Here is a 24,466-nt window from a genome sequence, read left to right on the forward strand (position 1 = left end):
CAGACACAATCCACCCTCCACCAATTTCCACCATTGCTCCCTCTGTCCCTCACTCCAAACAATACCCTCCCAATGTTGGGTAACCATGCACAGCATAATACGGGGGAAGTAAAGACATGAATAGAGATGAGAAAATGTGGTTCTGTGGAATTAACATATATACTATAGATACACGATAATCACACACATAGAGTGACTACATCCACCATGGAGGCAGATTAAAGAGGTGTGTGAAGCAACATAGCTCCACATATCCTTTCTTGTGGGTCATAATCCATGCTGCAGAATCGTGTACTGCATGGAGGCTGCTGTGTGTGCAGTGTGCCCTGTCCCTGGATGTATCGAAAATGGCTTCTGCCTGAGCGGCCGATTTGTGCGGTGTTAGAAAAGTTGCCGTTGGCCCAATTCACAGCCACAGTAGGGCAGTGAATCTCTCCAACACCCCCCCGGTGAAGAGAGTGTGCGTGTGTGCCCAAGTATAATATTGTGTGTGTGTGTGTGTGTGTGTGTGTGTGTGTGTGTGTGTGTGTGTGTGTGTGTGTGTGTGTGTGTGTGTGTGTGTGTGTGTGTGTGTGTGTGTGTGTGTGTGTGTGTGTGTGTACACCTGCATGGGTTTGTGTGTGTGTGCAGAAACCCCAGCTCTGAGTATGTGAATCTCCAGATGATAGATAGTGGCCATCTTGGAGGTAGGTCATCTTTATTGGCCTTCGCTGCACTTAATGCACTTGAGACGAAGCCTGGATATGCAGCATCTACATCTAGCAAGCTAGCTAGCTAGCATTAGCCTGCTCCCTCACCCACCGTGCAAATGTAAATCTAACCCTACACACACATAATCAGCCATCAATTGGTTCTCATGTAAAAAATACTTCAGCCACCTGGGCTTAAAAATATGCACACACACACAAATAGCGACACATACTCCTTTACACTAATATATGAGCACTTTCATGTTGCGTTCGGTTTGAATGTCAGCAAGATGTAAGGTTGACATCACACTGCTTGGGGTGCCGCTTTAGGGGGACGCGGTATAAATCACATTCAATCCAATGCATCGTTTAATCAATGTATAGTCAGTGATAATCACATATGCACACACAGACACACACAGACACACACACACACACACATCTATTAAGTTTAGGGAATGGAAGAGTGAACAGGAAAGGGCACCCAGGTGTGTGTGTGTGTGTGTGTGTGTGTGTGTGTGTGTGTGTGTGTGTGTGTGTGTGTGTGTGTGTGTGTGTGTGTGTGTGTGTGTGTGTGTGTGTGTGTAGACGGGATTGCCTTTAAGAACAGCGTACGCACAGCACTCCCTACCGCACTGAGCTCCCCCCTCCCATATACCACTTAGTGAGCACTTCATAAGGGGGAATTAAGGTTGAGTCGTCAAGACAAAGGGGGGAGAGAGAGCCAGAGCTAGAGCAAAATTGCGAGAGAAACTGAGGGAGAGAGAGAGAGCATTGATCCAAGGAGACAGGCTTTGCAGGGTGTTGGTGAGGGGGCGTCATTCATTGCACATATACAGGAGGCAAGCTGCTCTGACCCTGCTATTGAGCAATTTACAGAGAAACTGAAAACAATAGGCAGAGAGAAAGAGGTTTATTTCTGCTCTTTCTGGAGGGAATATGGTGGCGTTTCCAGCATTGGGAGGTTAGGGTTAGGGTTAGTTAACTGCATACGCGTAACGGCCGCCTTGTATGACCATACTGTCATCCATATGGCCACGGCCCTTACGTTGTTCCAGCCATTCAGTGACGGCCAGATGGAATTCAAGCAAAATCACATTAAAATCGGAGAAAAGTCTTCCATGCAGGTTTATGTTAATCTTTTAACATAGTTATTTAGTCTATTTTGATAAAAAACTGTTTAGATTGCCTCGTAGACTACATTTTCCTTTAAACGCCGAAATCGTTTTTTTAATTGGCCAGACTGCGGCGCTCCTTGTCTGTCATGAACTGAAGCTCCCTCCCCCGAGCCCTGATTGGTCCTGGCATTTAAATGTTTTTTGGGCATGGCCTTCAACTGGTTCGTGAGCAGACTGATCCACAGAGAGAATGTGAACACGCGTGATCGTGTCTGTTGACGAAGGCTAGCATCGCGGTGGTGGCGGAGTAAGAGCTAAGCGCAGTCACCACCTTGCTCCGCTGTCTGCAGAGATCATGAGGCGCCACAAAGTGACAGTTGCTAACACAGCAAGAACCCTTGGTGTTGCATCGCTAAAACGCCAGAGGCACTTACACTACACTTATGAACCACGGTTGGAACTAGGAACAAATGACTGCTCACAGGAACTAATTAAACAGCTCAATTAAACCGAATAGAAACACAAAACGGTAATGAACCAAATAACAGGCCTAAAGGTTACAGTTTGAACGTTCCGCATGCAATCCCCGATTCCAGAATGTTGAGGTACGATATGGACCATATGGGTTGATATCAGCAGGTTATCCGTGATGTATTCACTATGTCTGGGATGTCTCTGTTCCACTCTTCAGCGGTCACGCATGAATGATCTCTGATGGCTTCTCAAGACCTCTAGGTGAACCACCTTACATCTACCAGCTAACTACACAGCATCTGAAAATCCTACATGATTTGTTAAGACGTAAAATGAAGATAGGTCAAACATGGAACTGGGCCTCATCAACTGTGCCAATATGCAAAATAAAAAAAATATTCCCCTGCATTTCTTCAAAATATATACTTACTCTCTTTATATAGATTTTTGTATAATTATAGCTATCAGAAAGAGATTGTTTTACGACAAATACACATGCACGACAATAACGACCACACACAAAGTTGATCAGACATGCTGGCCATAGTCACGCACACACCAAGGCAAATAAAATCCCAAAGGATCAATCCACATTAAGAAGTGTGCCCCGATATCCCCCTTTTCCCCAGTCATATCACTGAAGCACACTCACTACAACCAGATGTCGGTGAGTGAAAGTGAGTATCAGCCTCTGAAGGAGAGATGAATGTGAAGAAGGCCCCCACATGACTCGGCTAGACGGCTAGCTTGGATGACACAGCATTGTGCGACCGCTCTCATTTAGATGTGAGCACTCGGCAGCCTGAACTGACATGACGGGAGTGCATTCTGGGACTTTTGAGACATTGGTCCATTTTGTGTAAAAAAAAACGCTTTCCTTGTTTCCTTCTCTCTCCCAAATCTGATTGGTAATGCACTTATAAGCACTACAACTAAAACATTCATAATTCATAATAATAAGATATTTATATCAACCACACCCATAAGCATCCCTGTCTATCTTGATCCCGGATCAGACCAAAATGAGGACAATGAGACGAGACAGGATAAAACGACCCCAGATTATATTGTAACATGACACATCATGATTCCAGTCTAGGGATTCTGTAGTGCGTCTTTCCCCCAAGTCTGATACAGAGAAAGTCTAGTTTTAAATTGTACTAGCCTATAAGATGTTACATGTTGCATCTTGAAGAAGGCTTTTCTGACTACTTTACTAAAAACTGCAGTTCTACGTACAGTCTTATCTCATCTTCTTGTGTTAAACCAGGCAGCAACCATGACTGCCCGTTTGTGAAATCCCTGGCAGAAGGGACCACCACGTAGTTCCTAAGACCACCTTTAGATGGTTTGGAGTGGCTGGGTGAAAAAAAGTGTTCACCTTTGTAAGTTTGGAAAATTGTGATTTAATTCCTGTAATACAAAGCAAATATGCTTTCTCTTCGTTTTGGTTAAGAACTCAGTGACAGGTAGAGGCACAGCCATCTACCTCCCAACCTCCAAGTGTTAAATTCAGAGCAAAAAATGTATATAAATGGCGGAGCCCGTGATGCAAAATGTACGGCTTCTTAACGCTTGTGTGTAAACCAATGGGTCAATGGATGCAATGTCCATATGATTTACAGCCTATGGTCTGAACCTGCCCTCAGTCTCTCCCCTGGTCTGTCTCATGCGGGTGTCGCCGTCTGTCGTCGTGGAGTCAAGGTGTCTTTGAGCTGTGTGGCTGAGGACCAGATGCACCCCGACCGATGTCTGGGTACAGGGTGTCAAAGAAAAGCAGAGCGAGGAGGCAAGTGGCCACCCTGCCATGCAGCTGATTACAGTGTTTAGTTCACTATTGGTGTGGGCTAATGGGTGTGTGTGTGCTTGTTTGTGTGTGTGTGTGTGCTTGTTTGTGTGCTTGTGTGCTTGTTTGTGTGTTTGTGTGCTTGTGTGCGTGTCTTTGTGCCTGTGTGTCTGTGTGCATGTGCGTGCATCAGTGCTCCCCTTGCAAGGGCATCTTGGGATTGAGGGTTCATTGAAATCCAAACACACATTCTAGCAGGCTGGTTTGTAATACCGAGCCAGACAAAGATAGAGAAGAGAACAACACAACGCAAAAACACAAACAACTCACGAAGAAGAAGAAGAAGAAGAAGAAGAAGAAGAAGAAGAAGAAGAAGAAGAAGAAGAAGAAGAAGAAGAAGAAGATAAGCAGAGAGGGGGTCAATGGAGGCAAGGGGGCAGGGTAAAATAACAGGGTGGGTGTGGCCAAATGAGAACAATGGGGTCGATGAAAGCAGGCGAAAAATACATTTGCTAGTTACAACACAGCACAGACATCTTCTGAGGAAGCAGGGTCGCTGCGGCTCTTGGCAGGAAGACTTGGCGTGGTGCCTGATGTCGTGCTGAGGTGTGCTGCCCTTCAAGTCAACCAAGGAATACAAAGACACGCTCAAAGCATCTGGCTGCTGGAGCTCAGCGTGGTCGGACCAGCAGTAGGATCAGCTGGCTGTGGTCATTATAAAGCAACGGGCACGCAACAGTTCAATGCTAAAAGTCAAGCACTTTATACCCTGATCATCTGCAAAAACTGCATCATGCTGCAAAAAACAAACATTATATAATTGCTTCTATGGTGTTACATGTGCCATACATAGCCATGATCATCATCATGCATGTGTGTGCTAATATAATGCATAATTAATCCCCAGAGGGAAATTCTGTTGTCTCAGGATGCTGCAGTAAAAATATAGAAACATAGTCCCACAAGGAGGAATAAAATATAATGGCCATATTATCTAAACGTTGGTCTTGATATTGTACACACACAATGACCTCTCTAACAAAATCAAATTGTTGAATGTGATTTTGTTCTCAGGATAGAATAGTGAAGTGAGTGAATAATCAATTATGACCCAACATAATTGACTGGAGTTGTTTAATGAACCTAGATGTTAAGACGCGCAAGGAACACTGGAAAAGTAAGAACGACCACACGGGGCCCTGAGGAAGCTGTGCAGACCGAGCAGTAAGCAATGGTTCGTCTTGCAGAAAGAAGGACGAAGCACAAAAGAGGCCAGATCTGCTGACGGGGAGGCCAGAACACACACACACACACACACACACACACACACACACACACACACACACACACACACACACACACACCCCCCAACAACCCTGGAGACTTGGAGCTCTAGTTGATCCAGAGCCAACGAAACAGAGGTACGTAATTCATGGTGGCAAGGGCATGCTGTTGTTCGTCTCAGCTCGCTGTCCAGCCGTTAACCAGGGCACACACACACACTCACACGTACACAAATGCACTCACTCACACACACATGTACACACACACACACACACATTATTAACTGTTGACGATATACTCTTCGTCTTTAGCGTATGAACACACTGATTAATTTAATGCATATATGGATTATAAAATAGAAGTAAGAACTAATTCCCCCAATACATACACAAGCACCCTTGCGATGCGTGACGTAACATCAAAGGCGTGAGACCTTAAAGAAAATAGCTTTATTCGTGACACCTTGCAAGATAATTACGCAATCAAGCCCACACATCCCCTTTCATTACATCCATTTTACTCAGCCTCTCCTATTCTGATTTTCTCTGTTCTTATTCCCTCTAATGGTTCTGCCTCCCACCTGCTATTTTACCTCTTCGCTTCTTGTATTCAAACCACTCCAATCCACCTACTCATCCTTCCTCTCCAACGCCTCCTCCGCCTCTTCTTCTTCTTCTTCTTCTTCTTCTTCCCTCAGTCATATCTCTCTCTCTCTCTCTCACTCTCTCTATCCCTCTCCCTCTCACCCACTCTACCCCTCTCTTTCCCTTTTCCGTGCTTCCTCTCCCTCCCTCTCTCTCCATCCCAAACCCTCCCATCATACCTCTCTCCCTACTTCCCTCCTACGATCCTAGCACTATGCAACCACTGCCCTTAGTCTTAGTGTGAATATGTGTGCTGTGTGTGTGCGCTGTGTGTGTGTGCGCCTGTGTGTGTGCGTGAGTCCCACAGATGCTGCATTGCGGGGCTCTTGACTGCGCTGGCTGGCTCACTGCAGGCGACAAGACGAACGAGAGAATACACTTAAACAGCCAAGGTCCACCGTCTGCATGTGTGCGTGTGCGCGAGTGCGTGCGTGCGTGCGTGCCTGCAACTGGTGGTCTGTCAGTTTGCAATTATCGTACGTCAATACAATCAGAGCCCAATTTTATGCACATAGCTCGTTACACGAGACAAAAAAATGATTCATGAATGAAGCCAGACCACTGCCAGTGTCTTTAAATAATACGTGATTCTAGCTGTCCAGATTCAGTGCAGGAGTAAACATACAGTAGACCTGACAGCAGACAGCCAAAATCTAACAACACAACTCCGAAAACAAGTAAACCGGGTCTGGTCGCTTGGGTTGGTTTGTGGCAGTTCATGGCAATCGGCCTTGAAATGAAAATGTAGCTGCAAACCAGTTAATGTTTTTACAGTTTTGTTTGAGCATGTTTGGATGCCAGTCAGAAGCGTACTAAGCCTGTTGGCATCTGCATTGTAAACACAATGCTTGTTTGATTTTGCATCACTTCTGAGAATACGTAGTATACTACTGAGTATACTATGTAAGACAACAGAACCATTTATGGAACTGAGTAATTGAGTGAGAGAAGGTGTTGTGATGTGTCTCTTGGTTCTTAATGTATGAAATACTACAGCACCCTCCCTACTGTCAACATCTCTCTGATTATCACATGGCTGTTTGAGTCACCATTGATACAACACAGGTGAAAATGATTCGTCAACCCTTATTCCTATTAGTATTCCTAGTGAGTACGCTATTGAGAAAACAATTAATGTTGTTTTTGGACAGTTGTTTGCTCATATAAAGCGGAGGAATGTTTTACTTGGATTAACAAAAAATAGGCAGAGGTATCCGATGTTCATGTCAGTTCAGTCTTGGATGCCTGACATTATTTTTGAAAAGATAAGGCCTAATACGTTATTATGCAAAAAGGGTTATCATTAAAGTGATGCTGTCCATTGTTAAATAATATATTAAAGCGGAGCCACACATTCAGGCCAAATTTAAACTCTTTAGCTAGTATATGTAGAGAGAACATGCAAACACCACAGAGAAAAATTTACCAGGAACAGGAATCCAACCACTTAGGGTTGATGGTGACTGCACCAAGGCATCCCTGAGTAGCACTCCAATGTTCGCTGCGATGGCTCTGAGAATCTGACTTGTACAGCTCAGTGCTTTGCCATCACGGCCTCCAGAAGTCTCTTCAGAAAGCGAGCACTGTATCAAAATAAGGCAATGCACGACAGCCCGGTTCGCTGGCAACTGCTTCTTGTTGCCAGGCAACAGGAAGTAAATGGTAGACTTTCCTTTTCATAAGAAAATACATTTGTTTCTCTTCGGTTTTCCGCATCTCTTGTCAGGCTTCATTCAAACACAATTCTACACCTTGATGTGGATTTCAAGAGCTTTTTGGCGTTCTAACTAATGTTTTTTATACATACAAGATGGGAACACAGCATTTGCAGAAACTGTGAGAGGATAGAAGAGGGGGAAAGAGAGCTCAGCAGAGATAGATTTTGCCCTCAGGGTGCTAAAATCAATGACTCGTTATACTGCAGGCACCACAGATTCATGTGCCCGCACACACACACACACACACACACACACACACGTTAAGTTATGACTTAAGGGCAATACTATTAATCCCCTGCTGGAAGCACTATTTATACAGACCTTCCGAGCGTCTGTGACTGTGACTGTGACTGTGTGTGTGTGTGTGTGTGTGTGTGTGTGTGCGTGTGCGTGTGCGTGTGCGTGTGTGTGTGTGTGTGTATATAGTCCTGTGTGCATCTAGAGCTAAGGTGATGCTCTAGTCTCTCACTCTCTGTGGTGGTGGTTGTGGGGATGGCATTAAAATGTGAAAGGGCCATTTTCAAACGTGTGTGTGATTCGGTTATGAATCTGTATTTGTATAATCTGTGGCATGATTCGGTCTCCAGTCTAAATTAACCCAACCAAATTAATGTTACTGCTTGACAATTCAATATTGGCAAACCCAAAGCTGTGTTTCCAAGTTCTGAGATAAAACACAGTTGCAAATACGGAGGCTTATTTCTTTCTTTGTGAAGGACATTGACAAACGCAGTCAGAAGTGCGCACACGCACACACACACACACACACACACACACACACACACACACACACACACACACACACACACACACACACACCAACGAAAGTGCAGCTCTTCCTGCCTTCCCACTCACAGCTCGCAGCAACAAGCACTTACATACACAGCCGCCTACACTGTCATTTCAGCTACAGTGCTGACAGACACTGCTGGGCTCTCTGTCCGTCTGTCTGTCTTTTCTGTCTTTATATGTGGCTGTGAGTGACACCTAGAAACATCCTTGACTTGACACAAACCACCTGAAACATGAATAATTCACCATTTCGGTCGAGTTATTTCCTGTGTGTTCATGAATGCATCCACGGAGAATAGAACACGCTTCACTAAAACACAATTGAATGGGTTAGTTTCAAAGCCCCTCACAAGCCCGGTCTCTCCTGCTTTTCCGTAACATTCATCCCTGAAATGAGGCCCATTGCAGGGTTTATCGAGGAAAGCACATTTCCCCAGAAAGAGTTTCACATTCAAGCTGTTTTAGGTAAGATGGAAGAGGGCAATATTTTGAAAATAAACCATCAAAAAAATGTCCCCCTCCCTCTCTGCTTTCTCCCTCCCTCCCTACGTTTCTTCCCTGCCATTGAAAACTGTTAGCATTTCACAGACCTATGATTGACACAAGCACATGGATTCCCAAAGCCAATGTCCCAATGCCTGAATGATCAGAAAAGATCCAGGAGCAGACTTCAATCTAAAAAGGCTTATACAGGGGCAGGCTCACAGTCTACTATAAACAAATATTCTCACATTGCAATTCACTGACTATTTTCCCTAAAGTTTGTGATCCTGACTCTTGAACTTTAAAGATGTCAATAGGATTGAATGAGATGCATAATAATCTTACTGTTGCTTTTTCACCAACCAATCTCTGTCCCTGCAGTCCCACTGTCTCTATGTCACTCTGGCATGCGGCCACGCCGATGTTTACCTGGTGAGGTGGTGACTGACTTCCGGTGTGTCGAGTCAATCAGAGCGATCCTCTTCTCTCTCTCGCTCGGTTCCTCTCTTTGTGTTGGTCTCTCCGGGCGTGGCCAGCCGGAAGTGGACAGTTGGATTAACACAGGAACGCAGAGGGGGAAGGGGGGTGGGGTTGAGGGAAATGGCCTCTCTGTCGAACCTGAAAATACATAAAAATAGATCAACATTTCTTTATTGAACTCATTGAAATACATCGGCTCCATAAAATATTTCACAGTTTTAAGAAGGTAACAGTACAGATAGGACGTGTAGGAGTCGGACAAAATTTAAATATAGATATATATGTATATATATATATATATATATATATATATATATATATATATATATATATATATATATATATATAAATACTGTTGTGTTGGCACCAGTATTGAGTGTACAATAACATTAACTCTCAACATTTTACTCTTGTTGCCTCATAGTCGCTTGAATTTCGCTAACCGCAACAGTTTTCCTCTCAGCAACGATGAACACAAAAATGGGCCAGTATCCAAAGACCAACCGTAAACATAGCTGTGTAGGGTGGGTTAGGCCCCATAGAGCTGGGACGTTATAGCGGGCACTGAAGTGTTCAACACAAACAGCCGAAAGTTCAATGAATAAGCCCAAAAAGGGCAGATGTAATGAACAAAGAAAGTATTGACCAAGCAAAAGCATCCATTGGGCCGTCTTACCTAAGACACTTTTGGACTAGAGATCCCCATTGACAAAGTCAGGGCTCAAAGGAATTGGATCACTATTGCTCTGCGTGCTTTGACTCTTAACCCTAACTTTTTCCTATAGCTCCTTCAATGTGATCGGCTAATGGAGCGGGTCTTGGAGAACCTACTCTGTGTGTTGTGATTCTGTCCCCTAATTACAGAAAGTGACAGCTTGATTAGACTATCAAAAGGGCCACTGTCCAACATAAGGCTGACTTCGGGAACATGTTCAGATTGAAATTACTATTCAATGTCACAGTGATATTTTGATCGCAGCAGCCTCAAAAGTGGAAGTTGGAACTGGATGAAGTTTAATATTAAAGTTTTCTTTAAGGATTTTTATTTGAACTTTCAGTATCCAACAACAACCTAAAACATATGGAAAATGCTATGCCCTTAACAGTTGCAATTTTGCAATTAAGCCTGTGCACATTAAATCACTGATGCTGAAATGGATGCTGCAAACAGTCCCAGGGTGAAATGCCATGTTTCTAAAGGGTATTATCATTCAAATGGTGTAATTGTGAGTCACGAGTTCCCCTTAAAGCTCCACATTATGGCTCCAACACCATATGCCGGCGCTTCCATACATAATAAGCATTTATCCAGAGGATCTCACTGGGTATGGGAGCTGCCACTGTTGCTGGGTGTGCTGATGTATGAGTCAGCAAGCCCACTGGCTTTCTTCTTGCACTGTGGGAAAAAAAAACTGTTTGATCTCTTCAATTTCCCCCCGAAAAACAGACAGGGGAAAAGCAGAAGATATGCTAATGGGGCCTAGCTGTTTCATAAGAGCTGTGTGAATAATGTCACCATTAGTGGGAATAGAGAAACGACTATCTGGGCTCCAGAAGGAGAGAATGCGAATCCAGCGACCAGTGCCGAAGAATTACAGGTGCCCGTCATGTTTTGTTATCACCATCCATTCCCTGGCTGATTTCCCAGAGTAGTAGTTTATCTCTGGATTGCTTCTACTCATAAAAAGGACCAAACCGGTCTTGGCGATCGAGCCACGGTAACCGTCTCCATTGGCTTCATTAAAACATCCGTTACCAATATAATGAGTCCAAACTACTTCCTCTTACCTATTCTTCCTGAGAACATTTAGCATGGGCAGGCCTGCCAAAGAACAGATTTTTTTGTGACTCTAAAAGAGAAGGCTACGATGGTTTGATCACCCAGAACAAATGTTGTTGTGAGCCCAGATAGACAGACTTCTGCAGTTACAAGCCAGTGGGAAAGTAGCCAGTAGGAAACTATAGATGGGCCTCAGAGACAACTCAATAAATAAACAAAATTATTCCTTTTGCTATATTTCAGATTTTTTTTTATTTCATGATTTAATATTTTTGAGGCGCAAGGTTAGGTAAATTTCAAAATTTTGGCTGATAGTATAGTTGGAATGGAATGCAAAAGCCCTAGAAAAACAGATTATATATGGATAATGATTTGAATCTCAACGTTAATGCACAAACTTTAATAAATGTAGGATACTGCCCTCTAAGGGGAAACACACACTATTCCATGTTACATGGTTAGCGTGAAACGTCAATCAAATGTTCTGGGTACATCCAGCCTAATCCGATGCTAGTGAGGGGAGACAGAGAAAGAAATATAGCTCTGCACCTAATTAGCAAAGAAGTCTACCAGAAGTCCAGGAGGATGCATTTTAAGAAATGTGATCGTGGGCCAGGAACACTATAGGGCTGTGTTCTTAAAATAGTATAATGTACACAAATTGATGATACATTAACGGAAACCACACCCAGCTTCGTACATTATGTATGTCTCACAAGAAAGCACTTACAAGAAAGTATATCAAAATTCACAAACTTTATCTATTAGATTCTCACACTTTTCAATAATAGTCTATTGATTACGTTTTTTCCTCGTTTGTGTCTGACTGAGAGTTTGTGCTTCCTGCATCCTTTATATACTTCATATATATATATTTTAAGCATATAAAGTGTGTATTATACACATACATCTGCTTGTAGCAGATGGTGTATCCATGTTACACTATCACAGCTATTTATGACAGCTGTTTTGTAACACAGAAAATGTACTATTTGATGATGAAAATACACAGCTTTTGAAATTCAACTAAGACAAATTGGATGTGGGTGTTCATGTGAATGCGAATAAGCTGAGGGACATTCTAGCTACACCTGTGCAACACTGTGTTTGAAGCATTTTCCCTGAAAGCAGCATGGGCCAAAGACAGTTCCCCCTGGACAGCACAGTGCTTATCTCTATTTACAATAAGAGTTTAAGGCATTTGTTCCTCTTTCTGAGGCCCAGTTATACATGCCTTTGGGTCATGCTACGTCATCTTTATTGTCAAAGAGAAGAGGAAGGGATTTTGTTGAGTAAAAGCTGGAACTGAGCTAGACAGGGATGAAAACACAAATATAATTAAGATCTAAACAGTTCAACAGTTTTTGTACCAGAATTTGCGCATCGTTTAAAAGGATAATTAATAATATATTTATTTTTCATTAATTAATGAATGGCTACAGAATTTCCTAATTTAGTTTTTTTATCGTTTTTCAAACCTTTATAAAATGTGTATTTTTCTTGGCTCCCTGTCCAAAAAAGGGTTACGCTAGCAAAGTCTTACACAGCTATTTGGGTGAAACTAGGTAGACCACATTTTCCCAGATTCAGCAAAGATTATTTACAGGATGCATTTTCCATGCATTGCAGGTTGTCTCTCCTACATATAGCGTTGGGGAATAAAGAAAAAGAGTAAAAACCAAGAGTTTAAAACTATAAACTGCAATACCAATGTTATTTTTAGCAAGTGTACCTGAGTAAACTAAATATTTACTTTCAGCCTTCCTCCTTTCTTCTGCAAATGAAAAATTGGGCTTCTGTTAGTAATTGGAGGCCTGTGCCTTAGCAGCAGAATGACAACCGCATATATATGAATACGCCTATCGAAAGAAATAAGTGATAATAATTTCACAGTGAGGCTACGCCGGCTTTTGCAATCTCACTGTTTTGGAGCTCAATTTTATTTCCTGACATCCGTTGTGCTGCTTATGTGATCAGTGTAACGCCATGGAAATTGGAATTGAAAAATATGCAGAGAATGCAACCAATTCAGAAAGAGGCCTTTAAATCAGCGTCTTTATTTGGCTAGATAAAGTAAGATAAAATGTGTCTTGAATCACATACATCTAGGACCATGTTTCTTATACATGACGGGGTAGTCTGAAGATGGTGAGCTGGAAGACGAAGCATTGAAACACACAGACAGACACACAGACACAGACAAAGAGGTCAAGGAACGAGGAGAGATGAGAGAAACTAAGAGGAGAGGGTGGGAGATAAACAGTTTGAGACTTGGGGGAAGGGGGGGGGGGGGGGAGCCGGGGGGGAAGGGGATCTTTGTCTGGGAAATGACATCACTGCTCTCTTCTGCTGCAGTGGACCCACATTCCCAACAAGCCCCCACCGCTTGCTTTCCCTATCTCTCCATCTATGCGTCCCGCGGCCCTCATTAGCACAATCTCTGCATCATATCCTCTGCACCCTGACTCCTGTAGTCTAATGTTTCCCTCACAAACATTAGCGATGAAACATGTTTCATGTGTCATTACGCAGATTTCGGTGCCGTCTCCTGTATATTAAACCCAAATTAATAATCAATGTTCATATCAGGTGGTGTAAATCAGAGGCGGTGCTTTAATAATCATTGTTTTAACAATGCATATTCCACAGCCCCATCACACGCCGACACCAACGACGACACCAACAGACAGTTCCTATCTAATCTCGTCAGTGTCCTCCGTTTCCATCCCATAATGCTTTGTTTTTACCTGTTCCCTGATTACGAGAATACGCTGGAACGGTGTTATGATCCCGTATCCTCTGGTGTCATATTTTATTAATCAGGTATTATGTTATGTACGCCAGTATGGTGAGACTGTAACTGTAAGCATGTTCTCTCTAGTTGTGACATCCGTCTAGACTCCAGATCCACTACTGCTACCCTGCAGATGCTGTCCTGTAGCCTCGCGAGAAAGCTACTCTCTTTTCGTGTGAAACCTGATTGTGTTACGTGCCATGTTCTTCTACCTATGTGTCTGCTGCAACAAACATACGGTCTCAGTACAAAGAGGCTGTTTGACCTTTGTGTTGAGCTCTTGGCAACACGTTCCTCTTCTCTCCCAAACATTGACAGTATGGCCATGACCTAAGGTTGCACCGGTCCTGGCACCAGAAGGAGTTCACCCCGATGAACTCCTGCTAGTGTGGGTGTTGGTGCGTTAATCCCTGGGCCAGCGTTGGGCACGGGCGGTGCTACATATGTGGTGCTGAATAAGATGTTCCCGGTTCTGATTAGTAAGAAGAGGATTTAAAATTGCCACTATAAATAGGTCTATCAGGTAGAGAATAAACTAAAATGTGTAATACCCATCTACACAAAATCGACCCGCAACAATAAGCAACATGAGTTAATAATATGCATGCTAGACTTGCTGTATTGCTACAGTTGTTCAAACAGCCACATATTACAATTAACTCATGTAGCCATGGCAACAGTTCTTCCCCCAGCACAACTTGTGTACTATACAATTTATGTAGTCATTATAATTAAAAAAATGGATGACATAACGTCATCAAACATCAATCAGAACAATCTAACGATCAGAGGCCAACACGTCATATTCAGCACTGGGTAGGAAGGACCCTCAGAGCCACAACCCTGGCCAAGCGTTTGGTTTACCCTGTGGGTAAACCAAACAGGGTAAACCAAACGCTGGGTAAACCAAACGCTCTGGCTGTACCTTGCTGTACTGTTCAAATTCAGTTGTTGGGCTTTCTGTGCTGAACAAAAGAATAGCTCTACAAAGGATTCTGTCGACCTCGTGCAAGATGTTCCAAGTTTGGGAGAACAGTTATGCCCTTCACAACCAAGGAAGGGACAACACAACGGTGGTGTTTTCTAACACAACCTTTCGTTTTTGGATCTACGGATTTGTTCTTATGTCTCTGCGCGCATTACATTATATGACCTGAAACATTGAGCAGTGGGCTTGTCTAATATGTAAAAAATAGGAAGACCATAAGCCTAATGCAAGATCCTAACTGGATGAGATGGCATAGGAGGAGGCCTGATTTGCGAACTCTCTGTAGAAGATGAATCATCCTACAATAAAAGGCCATGTGGGATTTTTCTCCTCCATGCGATACATAGAATGAATTACCACTATGTTTCTTTAAACAAACATCTGGTCTTGCCCTAATTATGTACAATTTCTAGCTGATGGCATGACATTCAGCTCCCTGGATATAGGCAACATGAATGCTTTTACAAATGTCCTTGTAAGGGCGATAAATACAAATTAATACAAGATATACAAACAGCCACAAGAGGCCACACTTGAACTTGTTTTGTTCCAAATTGCTCTCCACAATTTGAATTGTGTGTGTGTGTGTGTGTGTGTGTGTGTGTGTGTGTGTGTGTGTGTGTGTGTGTGTGTGTGTGTGTGTGTGTGGTGTGTGTGTGTGTGTGTGCGTGCGTGCGTGTGACTGCAACCAATCAAACCAGCCATCCATCCTTCTGGGCGACCGTGTTACAGCCAGCCAAACTCTGCAGCGAGCCTTAGGAACCACTGTCTGGGAATGTCTAGACAGGCCCCCTCCATCGCCTCCATGCACGCACGCACACACGCACCACGCACGCACGCGCAAAGACGAAAAAACGCACACACACACACAAACACAAGCAGGAACACACAGATGAAAATCGTGCACGTGCACACACACACACACACACACACACACACACACACACACACACACACACACACACACACACACACACACACACACACACACACACACACACACACACACACACACACACTCTGGCACTCTCTCCAGGGCGTAATGTGACATGCTGGGCTATACTCTGAATGAGCAATGTCAAATGGAGAGCGCTGTGTTGAAGCTGATGAGCTCAACCAATCTGCCAGCAAGTATTACCAAGTCATGGCAGACACACAGAGTCTGCCAATGTCTTATGACGCAGTGTCTGCACAAATTCATGCACACATACGTTTTTTTCGAGACGTACCTGAGAGGGGGAGAAACCGTCAGTCCTGGAGGATGATAACAGCTCAGAGTTCCACGATAGTAGACGATAGAAACATCAAGCAAGACCTGAGAGAGAGCGAGAGAGCGAGAGAGAGAGAGAGAGAAAGTGTTACGGCAGGTATCGCCATGGCTGCAAGCAGTTCAGGATGGCACACACATACACATGCACGCCTCCGTTCCACACACGTACACGAGACACACACACAACTCACACTTTCTCCCACATGAGGTTGGAGAAAGAAATATATAATAACAGTATTCGTGAGGAAGCGTCAACACTGAGCGAGTGAGGAAGACGATGTTGTGGCCTGATCCGTTTTGCTGTGGTTTACAAATCATTTGTCACCAGGGAGATGCATTGAAGGTGTATTTCGAAATAGAGATAGACAAGAGAGTGTGACAGAGAGAGACAATAGCATGAGATGTTTTGGACTCTGTACATTTCTTCACTTGGGTTTCCGTTTTCCATAGTTCCAATTCGATCCAAGTCATCGGCACCATTCATTGACAGTGTTGACCTGTCAGTCTCCAGAACCTGGGGCTGATCTTCATTGCCCTTCCTGGGCTCTCTGGCTTCCCATCCGCCGTGTTTATACTATGTTTAACTGCATGTACAAAGACACGGCAAGCTACGTGACATTTATTGACCAATCAGCTCTTTAGCATAAATTAGAGCTGTAAATAACCGTTTTCATTGTCAGGTTGTGTATTTATTACTCTTAATGACACCATAAAACACAAATGTCAACAATTGACCACTCCTTGTGATTTAATTCCACGACAACCTGTTTGTATACGTTGTGGTTCTGACGCAGTTGTTCCACTAATTATTGGCCAACTCAAAATGTTTTCAATCCATTATCAGAGTTCTAACTGACACATTTGCTGTCGATCGACGACTCGATGAGGAGTTATGTAAGCCAGCAGGTCGGGGCAGCGCTTAGGACAGCCGTGCTGCGCAGAAACCACTGCAGCGTTCACTAGGGTGGCTATTGGTGGTCGGCACCTCACAGCTGGAGAGGAGTGCATTCATTATCCAGGCAACCCGGACATGGAGGTCGAGGGTAGGTTCTTAAAGATCGGTTTTCCAAAGTTTGCTAACTTAAATGGAGGGCTTCTATAATCGAGCAGAAGTGCTTTGTGGTCATTATTCCAAGGCTCGGAGGGCAAAGAACTTAGGAGTTTTTAAGAAACACAGGAAGCTTTGAACGAATAAAAGACACAGCTTCGCCAGACCTCTGCCGTTTCTACAATCTTCCTCTGCGTTTAGCTCTATTGCCTGTGAAGCAACCTGCTTTGAATAGGTGGGGGGAGGGTGAGAGAGAATAAAAAGAAGGGGATTGTCAGGTCACCTCGTCAGCAAGTCTTTCGAAATAATCTCTGTGCTGCCTGCTATACCTCCAAGCCTCTCTAAGCCTTGACCTGACAAACACTGCAGGTCACAAACCATCTCATGCGTAAGGCTGGAATTTTTTTCACCTAGATGATGTAATAGCAAGGACACAAAATGCATTACCCTCCAAGATCATAATTGGCTGTATAGGAAACTCAGGAAATGATTTGTATTGCATAAGAAAGTTTTTATTAGTATCTATCTAAACTTAAATTAACGGCATTTATATAGCCTCACTTATATAGGCCAGACAGTCCAGGATGACAGCCTAAATTAATTAGTGACATCACAAATTCCAGACATTCATTAATTAATCTTTGAGAGACTTGCTCAGTACTTCAATTGGCTAGCATCCTATTGAAGTACTGTGAATAGAGAACAGTTTCTAAATCGGATTCCATAGCATATGTCGGACTCAACTAACAGCACTGTTAGAGATTAGTCCCACAAATGGGTCAAAGCGTCAGAGCAATTAGCTACTTTACTTGGAATGCTGATTGAAACCTAGGGGTGTTGACGTTGAGGGATTTCTACAATTTGTTCAGGGTTTTGCAAGCAGTGCATAGGAAATTAAATTAAAATAGAAAAAATGTTTAATATAAATATAGCTAACAATTTCGGCTTAGGCTTTGACCTCTAAGGCCAAAGACCTTTGAGAGGGACCATGCGTGTCATTGTTTCATAAAATAGAGAGCCTAAGACCAGCTGTCCCTCATTGGACCTTATTTTGGAAAAATCGGTACGGTAGTTTGATCCCATTTGAATTGCGCCATGATTAAACATATATAAGGTGCCATGGATGTCTACCAGAAGGGGAGGGGCTCTCTATAGCGGTTGGCATACCCACTTTCTGGTATCATGTTGCCCCCTATTTTGTTTTTGCCAGTTTGCCAACACGTACACGTCACACCTTTAAACCTAGAAGTACTTTCCTGTACTGCACTTTAAACGTCAGCCATAATGAACAGTTCAATCGGTCATGACGGTTTCGTAAATTCAGCGACGCACGATCACAACCAATCACTGTGTCCCCCCAGGGCGGAGGGGGGTGTCACCAAGGAAGACACATGCACACACAGAAGCACGTCCATAAATCGATGGTTGCCCTGACCTGGGATTCATCCCCGCAGGATTACAATTTGTTTTGAAGCACCTTGGCAGCAGAGAGAATGAGCATCTAGAAAAGGATCTTGTCTATGTGGATGTGGATGGATGGATACAAGAACTTCAAAAAGGGAAAATAATGGAAAGGTATGGCTAGTTATGGATCTCAAAGCCTCAAATTGCCTACTTCCGGGTTTTTACTGTATAAACTGTGAAACACACAATATACATTTAAATATGTTTGCAATGTGTTCTTATTGATAAACTGCATGTTTTACATCAACACAGTAAGCGCAGCAATATTTGTCTTAAATACAAAATGTAGTCATTATTTAGTAATTAAGAACACATTGTGTGTTCATTAAAATCATTTTCATCTAGCTGCTTAGTATGCAACCCAAATTCTCTTGACTGTATAGATGAAAATAGTGCTCAGAATGACTTCTAATTTATATTCCAACGATAAAAATGAATGGAAATTATGGGTTGAAATTTGCTGCCATTAATTAGACTAATAAGAAATATCTTTCTAAAAATATATGGTTAATAAATGACTTATGATGCATCAACTGGATACTGTTATAATCCTATGTCTTGTGAGGCCTGGCATTATGGAATATATTTGGGTCAGTGATGGTTCTTCAACTCCCTCGCTGCAAAACTAGCATTTACCAAGTACCACCAAAATAACCACTGGTTTTACCCTCCTCAACGAAACGCAGAGCCAACAGTGGACTTCTGGTTATAAATGTTTATTGTTAGCATGTTTCAATCCTCCATCACTACATATTTGAATGGTGCATCAAACCTCCAGTGAACTGTAGTTTCCACAGGCCCTGTTACTATCCTAAAAAGCTTTAAAGCACAATCAAATAGTGAAATGGACTATATAATAAGTAAGTAATTGACTAAAAGATGCATTCATTATGACAAAAATATGTATAAAAATCATGACAAGACATACACATGGCATTATCATATATAACTAACATTTTGCATTAGACTAGCCATTCAAAAGATGCATGTGTTTCCTACAGTAAGCCATGTGTAGTTTACCATACTGCTTCTTCCCTTTCTCTGATGTGGGCTTTCACAAGTATTTTTCTTGCCAACCTGCTATGCCTGTGCATTAGCTGGACCAAACCAAACCATGTGGCAAATATACTTATGTGTATATTTAATACAAATACAACATATTCGAAACACAAATTATAGTTTAGTTTAAAAATGTACAATAATACGGTGTATGAAGTGTTCTAAAATAACATTCAGCGCTCAACTAATAATGATGGTATATATCCATGATATGACTACCCATAACTTAACCACACCCCACTCGCACTGCCCCCGCCCCACACACACACACACACTCTCAATAACAGTGCCACTGGATGTGGCGTGGGTTGCAAAGAGCAGCCACTCTTAACGGTTTCCACGGCAACAGTCCAACTCTGTCAGTCTCCATGGCAACCGATAACAGCATTAACTGCATCAGCTCAAGCGTCGCTTGGTATCAGAATGGATGGGGATTGTGTTCATATGAAGAGCTACTGATTGGTGGGTGTGTGTGTGTGTGTGTGTGTGTGTGTGTGTGTGTGTGTGTGTGTGTGTGTGTGTGTGTGTGTGTGTGTGTGTGTGTGTGTGTGTGTGTGTGTGTGTGTGTTCTCATCTACTTATCCTATAGACTTTTATTTAGTCAAAAACCACGAGATTTACCGTGCATCAGGTCGAAATCGAACAAAGCAATCACAACCAAATAATGACATGCAAATCAATCAAATCAAAAAAGAAAAAAAAAAAGATTTTGCATCCGATACAAAGAGTTTTCCAATCGTGACGATCAAGATCAAAACGTAATCTCCCGGCACTCCCCATCAAGCATGCGTGTACCCAGGTGAACCTGTAGGTCGGGGCCGGTGACCCCCAAAGATCCATTATGCTCAAGGGCAGAGGAGTGCAAAATGGAGCTCGACAGCCACCCAACCAAGAGTCAACATAGCATGAAACGTTGTAGAAAGAGGTCTGAAAACGATACATTGACCGTGACGTTTTGCTCACCCACCTTAGCGAAACTATTTAACCAATACAACATAAAAGTAAAGCGAATAGGGGAAAGGGACAAAAGTTGAAACAGCGATTCAGTATAAAAATAATGTGTTTTCCAAACAGAGATGGAACTGAAAGTGATTCCTGGTTAAAAGACTGAAGAAGAAAACGTTTAAGCGATTCAAGAAAAGGGACAATTCCCTTTAGCTGATGGTTAACAGTATTTTGGATGGTACCACAGAAAAAAAATGGGATTGACTTATGAAGCTTGGCATGGGTTGAAAATTGCAGCGGCCACAGTTAATAACCGCATTAGCAGGAGCAAATTACATTAACAGCATAACAATGCTTCTATTTAGTGGTCACTTGTGGCCAATATTGAATTTGCTGGCCAACAAAATACAGGGAAGATGTAGTTCTTCCATAAGTAAATCAATAAAGAAAGATTGACAGCTTGAGTTGTAAACCTTGATAATTCATACGGATATGAAAAGAGAGGAAGGAAAGACACGAAAAAAGAGGAAATGAAGGTGTATATAAGAAATACTCAAAGAATTACGTTTAGCTGCATATATACGTGTTTTTTGTGTCTATATTTTTTGTTACATAATAAATACACATTTTCTAATGTTACTTACATTACACTTATCTGTGGGTGCGTGTGCGTGTGCGTGTGCGCGCGTGTGTGTGTGTGTGTGTGTGTGTGTGTGACTAGTGTTAATGAAGCTCACCGCATAACACAGACATTCCTGCAGCCTCGGCTATTGGCTCTGTGGCGCTGCGTTGCCATGGTAGCCGTGGGGGTGGGGGGGATTGTGGATTGCTGGGTGATGGGGATGAACAAGGGATATAAACGGCAGGGGGTGGGGGTGTTTGTGTGTGTGTGGGGGGGGTTGCTTGAGTAGCAACAATGAACTAGACAGCCAGCTGTCATGAGGTGGCGAAAATATGATGCATTAAAAAGGAGCATCCAATGTGGAAGAGAATAAGACGCAGAGAGAGAGAGAGAGAGAGAGAGAGAGAGAGAGAGAGAGAGAGAGAGAGAGAGAGAGAGAGAGAGAGATGAAGGCACTACATAGAATGCAAACACATGTCCCCTCCTATCCCTAACCTTCTGAATAACAACAGCACAGTCTGCTCAAGGCATGCGAAGAGACACAGACAAGAGGATAAGATATAGCAAAATATTGCTCTGCTGGACCAATCAGAGTGGAGAGCAGAGGCTCTGGGAGCAGCCAATCAGACATCATCTGTGAAATTTTTTTGCTGTTGCATTGTTCTGTGTGCGATGCAACATGTGCAACAACGAGTGGGTTTGTGTTTTTGTTTCCGCCAATGAATGTGTGTGTGTTTTTAGCGGCTCTGTCTGTGTCTATGACTCAGACACATTAACATACATACCACACACATTCATTTTCTAAAGATTGTCTGCTTCAGTTTTACACACCAGCAAGCCACCACGCCTTCCCCCATGGGCTTACATCATGAATCTGCCCTACACGATGCGTGTATTACAGCTAACACGACCCCGCCAACGCCCCCCTTATAATCCTGTAATTTCTCCTTCAGCTGGATTCCGACATTTAATCACATGTAAGGTGAGACCCACACTCATAATCTAATATCTCTCTCTCTCTCTCTCTCTCTCTCTCTCTCTCTCTCTCTCTCTCTCTCTCTCTCTCTCTCTCTCTCTCTCTCTCTCTCTCTCTCTCTCTCTCTCTCTCTCTCTCTCTCTCTCTCTCTCTCTCTCTCTCTCTCTCGCGTGCGCGCGCGCGTGTGTGTGTGTGTGTGTGTGTGTGTGTGTGTCACAGACTTTCAAGACAGGCCATTATGTAGTCCATTACAGAATTCCATTTTTACATCATCCATCATTGGTTCACCTATCATACACTTTCACCTTAAAAATCGGTGTGAAAGCATGGCATTATGCATTATTTGCTGAATTCTAATGACTACATGCCTTTGTCTGTTTGGATGCAATTCAGACCAAACTAAAACAAACATTACAAAAAGGTTCACAATTGAAAGGTAAACATTGACTTACTGATCGCAAGGTAGAAAGTAGTTGGGCTCTTATCTAAATATTGGCTCTTACAAATGGGCTCTTATTTAAATATCACAGTCAAAAGACAGAAAGAAGATTGTTACAGGGTGGAAATTGTTCTTCAAAATCCCTGTTTTTCAAGTCCCCTCAAAAAATTGTTCTTCAAAAATACTGTTTTTCAAGACCCCTCAATTCAGCACTCAGGACAAGATGTCCCCTCCCCCTCTGCTCCCTCCCTCCCTTGGTTTCTCCGTTATTGAGTTGTGCTGCATTTCCCGCACCTGTGAGCGACATGCAAGATGCATTACCCGAACCAATCAGGGAAGAGGTGCCCTGATTAGTTGGAAATGACCATCAAACATTGTAATTGGCTCATAAAGAACAGCCGCAGCCAACTCCACATGTCATTCAGTCACATGCCTGACATCTTACCTACAGCAACTACAAACGTCTAGCACACTGGATGTGCAGTCAACGTATTCTCCAATACACCTTCTACTTTATGGGTACATTATACACACACACACAAATATACTTTTGATTGCCATACACCCTCAGTTAAATCTCTAATGTCTCTTAACTAAATTGCAGTTCAATTAAGATAAGAGACATTATGAAACATACAGACTAAACAACCTAAACAACACTCCCAGACAGACATATCTTTCCCATAACTTGCTAACATTTTTATGACCAAGCCTTACTGTCCCATGGTCAACCCTGAATAACAATTTGTGGCCAATCTAAGAACATATCAGTGGGCACATTACACATACAGTCTGTTATTGTGTGTTGGGTTCCTGTACATTTGCTGTGTTTGAATTTTCCCTCTAAAGACAACTTGTTTGGTTAAGACAGTAGGACACTGAACAAACGTGAGCACTTGAACACAAACCAATGAGGCGGTAATCCATCATCCCTTATGTACTCAAAGAAAGAGAATCCAACCACAGAATCCACAAAATAAAGAAAATCAAATAAGAACAGTTGTGGGCACAAAACATAAATCAAAGCACCAACATGTTATTTAGCTGTGGCTCTGGCTATGACCCTGACCCCCCACTGTGACCTGAACTTCCCACTCAACAAGCACAGTGGGATCACAGAGAGCCAGGCCTTTCGCAGAGGTGTCCAACGACAGCCTGTCAATTTGGTGGCGTATACGCATGCTTATGTGAGTGAGTGTGTGCGTGCGTACGTGTATAAATTAAGACCTATGAACTCAAGATATAAAATACTATGTCGAGATTTTAACACTATGCTAGATACACAGCTTGACTAAAGACAATGAGAGAACTAGACAAGTCAGCCTTTTCATTTTGGTAAGTAGCACAGCCTAGCTCCCTACATGTTGCCATGACGATTCAATCCACAAAGTGATGCCCCAGCTATAGAATGAACCAGTCTCCTTTACCATCCCAACTCAAGGACTCTCTCCGGGCGATTGGGCTAATAAGCATGGCCAGTCCCAGCCAACCAGTCAGTACTCAACCATAACCCAAACATTCTGTATGGCAACCCCCAGTACCCCCATCTCTCGAACATTCATTTCAAATCGCCGCCACACACCCCCACACGGTCAAACAGACAGACAGATACA

The 24,466-nt window shown here is 43.0% G+C and overlaps 1 protein-coding gene across 9 annotated transcripts in view; it reads right to left on the reverse strand.

Annotated features, from left to right (window-relative positions):
* The window catches only part of map2 (microtubule-associated protein 2), a 66,210-nt gene that overhangs the window by 37,744 nt on the left and 4,000 nt on the right, over nucleotides 1–24,466 (reverse strand). For all 9 annotated transcript variants that reach the window (XM_030343564.1, XM_030343561.1, XM_030343563.1 and 6 more), the window contains exons 2-3: nucleotides 16,260–16,345; nucleotides 9,418–9,606 (exon numbers count right to left, since the gene is read on the reverse strand). The gene's annotated coding sequence lies outside the window, so the exon portion shown is untranslated. The remainder of the gene's footprint in view (nucleotides 1–9,417; nucleotides 9,607–16,259; nucleotides 16,346–24,466) is intronic.

The sequence above is a fragment of the Gadus morhua genome, chromosome 20 (assembly GCF_902167405.1).
Source record: "Gadus morhua chromosome 20, gadMor3.0, whole genome shotgun sequence".
Taxonomy (NCBI): Eukaryota; Metazoa; Chordata; class Actinopteri; order Gadiformes; family Gadidae; genus Gadus; species Gadus morhua.